Here is a 5,685-nt window from a genome sequence, read left to right on the forward strand (position 1 = left end):
TTTTTTTTGCTTTATCTGTGTTCTATTTTGGAGACTGTATAGCTCACTGTATCATTATGAGGAGGGAGGGACAATTTCAGGCACTAGTTTTCACTTGAAATAAACAATATTTTGCTCCTTTGGATATTGGTAAACATGGATTCGTTCTAGTCCTTGATTTAGGCTGTGGTTCCTGACCTGGGACCTTTAAAACTGCATTTTGCGCAACAAAATTAGGCCCAAAGACAAGGAAACCTTCCACAATCACTTTAGGGCCAGTGAGAAAAACAGGCACATGTGAAAAGAAAGCATTGTGCTGGTTTGACACTATTATGTATCCCAGGAAAGACTATGTTCTTTAATGCAATCTTGAGGGGGGGGGCAAACTTATTATGGGTAGGATCTTTTGATTAGGTTGTTTTCTTGGAGATGTGACCCACCCAACTGTCAGTGAGACCTTTTGATTAGATTATTTCCATGGAGGTGTGACCCCACCTATTCAAGGGGGGTCTTGATTAGTTTACTGCAGTCCTTAAGAGAGCTGAGGGGCCGACACAGACCCAGACACTTGGAGATGCAGACAGAAAGACGTTTGGAGACGCTAAGCTAAGAGATGAAGCCCAGAGTTTGCCCCAGAGAAGCTAAAGACCCCCAGATGCTTAGAGAGAAACGCCCTGGGAGAACAGTCAAAGATGCACAGGAGCTGAGAGAGAGAGAAGCTGAGAGAGGGAAGCTGAGAGAGGCAGAAGCCCAGAGATACTGGAGAAAGTGATTTTGAAATTAAAACCCAGGAGCAAAGGACCAGCAGACGCCAGCCAGGTGCCTTCCCAGCAGACAGATATGTTTTGGACACCATCAACCTTTCTTCAGTGAGGGTATCCTCTTGTTGATGCCTTAGTTCGGACACTTTTATGGCTGTAGCACTGAAAATTAGTAACCTAATAAATCCCCTTTATAAAAACCAATCAATTTCTGGTATTTTGCATAATGGCAGCTTTAGCAAACCGCAACAGCATGAAATCAGATAATGGCATGAATTTATTCCCAATAACAGACAGTCCTCTGTTTTCCCCACATCCAGGGCTGCGGCTGTCCCTGCCTTCTTAGCAAATTCCCTGAAAGGGTTTTTAAGTAATGGCTGCCTCTTTCTGTGGGCCAACCCCTGATCTTTCTAAAGTAGACTCAACTTCCCTAAGTGGGGTTTAAAAGCTGATAAGACATGTAAGTGCTTCATGAAATGCCACTTTGATTTTAATTTAAAGCTCCAAAAGTGAAATATTGTTATTAACCCCAGAGGGAGCCATATATATATAATATTTTAACATTCCACCTCTATTTTGAGTTAGCCTTGACACTTTATATCCTACTTCCAGTCTATTCTTATTAATGTGTTATCCTGTTGCACATTTTTAAAATTTACTTTTGTACTGGGACCAGTACAGTGCCCAGGAGGGGCAGGATTCCTTTATAAAGTGACAGTTGCAGCCTTGCCAGGAAATGAGGCATTTTCACAGTAATTTTTGCTTGGCCCGGGTAAGGATTTGTACATTATAATATAAAGGTGCATCTGATCTTTATAGAACTTATACTCCTGAAAGCTAAATAATAAAACCACACTGAAAAGTAGTTTCTAAAATCCTGAAAAATACTCCTCTCATCCCTACCTTCAATCCCACTTGCAGCTCTTTCCTGACTAGCAAAGACTGATAAAGAGCACCTGTGGTATCTGTCCTCTTTCTCTTAATCCCAAGCCCCTGGCTGTCATTTAACCCGGAGCTGGCTAGATGAAGTAGACAAAGCCCCACCAAAGGTGCTTCAAGAGGTAGCTGGCTATTCCATTAGAAGAATTAGAAGATTGAAGGTAAAATGTACTTCAGACCTCATCTGATACTCCTTTGGAGCCACTGTGGTAGAAGAAAGGAAAGAAGGCAGGGTTTCTGAATCCTACTAGGCTCCTTGAGCTGAATTTGACTTTTTTTCTATGCCTTTAGGGTCAGTTTTATTTGTTTTGTTTTTCGATCATGACCCGCAGTAAAAGTGGATGATTGAAAGAAGAATAAATAATGTGTACACCAAAGCAACTAAAACGATAGGTTTCAGAAACACTTGCCTTTTATTACATCCGATGCATTCTGCGAGTTTCTGTTCATTTTCACTTTTAAAATACTGCCGGAGAACACAAACGAGTTGATCAAATTACAACTTGCCTCCTGGATCAAAACCTAGGACTTAAAGTTGCCCACAGGCCAGAGGTCCAATTCCTTACCTAACCCTCACAGTCAAGGGTCTTTAATTCACTGGGGTTAGAGCCAATCTCCACCCTCCAGGGTATCGAAGGGTTCTCTGCCCCCATCCTGAGTCCTGCCACACTCTAATTCCATCCAGTCATGGCTCCAGCCCATCCCACCCCTGTGGCCTTGTCTCTCCAGGCCTGGTGCTGCAGCTGCTACGTCTCGCTGCTTCCCTCAGCTTGAGGTAATAATTGTTTTGCAGAAGCAAAGCCCCATTTGCTCTCTGCTTCTCCAAGATGCTGGTTCTCTTCCACCTCCACTGCACCTCTAAATTCTTCTAAAGACTTAAGCTTTAAGAAAACAAAAGCCAGAAACATTTACAGGCTCCTTCCTGTTCCCAGCCCCCCCCCCCCCATTATCTTCCCTGAAGCGAGGAGGTTGGGTCTTATTTAAATGGAGAAGTAAGGAAAAGGAGAAGGATGTGTGGGGGCAGGGGAGATTTCTTAATAGTTCAAAAGGTTACTCCATTAAATGTCTCCTTAATCAGAGGATGAACTTTCAAGGAACCGGACAACCCTTTCTTACCTCAGATGAGTAGGGGCATCTGTTATGATTGTGGTCCTAGCTAAAGGATAATTTTCCAAAAAGAATAAACTCATACAGCCTTGAAATGTGCACATTAAAGATTTTATTTAATTCATAATAAGGGAACCAGATAGATGTTTTAACAGATTCAGAGGAGAATACAGAGAACAGACACATTTATAGTCCAGGAATATTGAATATTGAATTGGAGGCAAAGCTAGCTTTTTCCACAGGAGTGGGAGAGGTAAATTGAACTGCTACCAGACAGGACATAATTTGCACTTCTAGAAACAAGAATTATTTTGCATTGCTATCAGTTATCTATAGGAAAGGGTTGTAAAATAGCTTCCACAGAGGCAGAATCAGATAACCTTGAAGGGTGTGCTCTAGACTAGACAACGTGGTTTTTCACTGCAGCACTACACTCTGTACTAACAATAATGCAATGCAATGTACGAACTATAAATAAAAGGATTTGTGGTGCCTAGTTCAGTCTAGAAGGGGACTACTGTGTCAGTTGGTGTGGTATGACAGCTTTTTAGAGCTCCTACCTACAAGCTGGAAAACACTGACTGACAGGCGTGAGCAAATGTGTCCGAAGAACGATGTGGCAGTAGGTGGCAGCAAAACTCTATCCCTGAAGAATGTGGCCTTCAGAAAATGCAACCTTCAGAAAGAATTTCCTAAAATACGATTAACTGGATCTTTAAGGAGTCCATAAATCCTCCTGATTGTATGCAAAATGTTGTGCATTTGTGCATTGCTCTAGGAAGAGAATCCTTGATATTTTGTTTTAAATCTGATGAAAGCTGTGAATTACTTCAGCCAAATTTTGGAAATTCCCTCTGTCCCAGCTATCAAAGTCACAAATTGGTTGCCAAATCAGCTTCAAGTTAGAAACACCTAAGGAGTTGTTAGGTCAAACCATATGAAACTGCCATTTTTATAGGTCAATCAGTTAAATATTGGCAGTTTCATGTGGTTCAACCTATAGCTACAGATTGCTAGTTGGCTCCATCCTTGCCCCATTCTGGTACGGAATAATCGATGAACATCTGAAATCAAATGACACTTCCAAGTTGAAGTTTAGGAAATGGGCTGTTGGATTCTGGTACCATCCCAAGACCTCAATGTTTTAAGAACCAGTATGGTCTTAGGACACCACCACCCAGTTCACTAGTGTGCACTCTCAAGGTATCCAGTCTGAGGACCACCAGCTTCAGAATCTCCTGGGGTTGCTTCCTAAAATTCTTGTCACCAGGCCCCACCGCAAACTCCCTGAATTAGACTCTCTGAGGCTGGGTCATCTTCATTCTAAATAGGCACAATAAAGAATAAGCAATCCCAGTGGGTGGTAGAAGAAAGTATGAGTTGAGTTCTATCAACTATATCAAAGCTTAATTGTCAGAATGTTTAAATCATGATTCTCATTCAAATATAGAAGGACATGTATCAAAGATTTTATTCAGTTCATTCATTTATGAGGGAACCAGTTAGATGGCAAAGCCAATTCCAAAAGCATATGAGGAAAATGGGCCTATACACATAATCTACCAGGAAAGACATTTGCAAAACAGAAAAGAGTGTTAGAATAAGATTGCTAGGTTACAAACAAAACTGATTAATAATGGGCAGGCTAATAAAAATGTAACCTTTGGGGTTATCTTTCCTGCCAGACAGAAAAATACAAATTAACATGTAACTTCACAGTATCTGGGCTCCCATCAAATAATGAATACCAAAGTCAAACAGGGATACATTCTTCTAGAAAGTTAAATAATCCTCCAATGGAGTTGTTGAACAATTCCCTAGTATGACATTGAAAGGACGTGCTGCCCAACTTTTTTTGCCTTATTTCCAAATTTTAAATAATTCTTACCAGTGAAAGGGCCTCATCTAGAATGAAGACAGCAGAACATGAAAAGTGTGAACTGTAAACATCTGGGTGAGGAAAAGGAGAGTATGGTAATTTTCAGACTGGAGCAGATAATTCAGAAATAGGATCAATTAATTCAGAGGGAGGAGAAAACTGATGAATGGTCAGAATTCATGTGTAACCTCTCGGATTTTATTTTAGATACTGCCTCCTGCTGTTTTAATAAGGCATTTGTTACCTTTAGAATTATTATGCTTACAAACTAGCCAATCCCTAATAATGTCTCTTAGAAGTTCATCTTAAAAGTCGGCCAAGGTTTTAAACTTTGTTCTTTAGTTTCCTGTTTAAACACTTGGGTGCTTTGTTGTTTAAACATCACAAATGTCCTCTGATTTTTAGGGGAAGCAATTGTCTATGTGGGGATTGAACCATGACCATCAAGAAACAATGAACTTAAATAGAAAAACCATGTATCTCAACCCACCCTTGGTGTTTTTTCATAGCTGCTTTTTTTTGCCTTTAGAAAGATAATTTAGGAACTAATATCTCTATGAACATACACTCAAGTTTAGCTACTCCCTCATTTCATTGTGGTTTCCTTCTATTGATTTCAAATAAAATTAAAATTTAGCATTTGTTGTAAAGGAATCTTTATAGTTGTCATCTCTAAGTGGGATAAGAGGTAATATTTATTTTCATCTTTGTACTTTTCTGTATTCCACACCCCTCTTTTCTTTTTTAGCTAAGAACATGTCTTTTTTATTAAACTAACTTAAAGAACTCACTTCACTGATTAAATTTATCATTCTTTAAGTTATTGATAGCAACAGCATCTATCATTTATCAGTTACTTTAATTTTGAAAAAATAATTCACATTTTTCTAAACAAATTTATTGAGATATATTTTAAGATTATAAAATTCACCAATTTCTGGATACAGTTCAATGATTTTTAGTAACTTTACCAAGTAGTGCAACCATCACCATAAATCAATTTTAGAACATTTTCTTCTC

The sequence above is a fragment of the Choloepus didactylus genome, chromosome 6, assembly GCF_015220235.1.
Source record: "Choloepus didactylus isolate mChoDid1 chromosome 6, mChoDid1.pri, whole genome shotgun sequence".
NCBI lineage: Eukaryota > Metazoa > Chordata > Mammalia > Pilosa > Megalonychidae > Choloepus > Choloepus didactylus.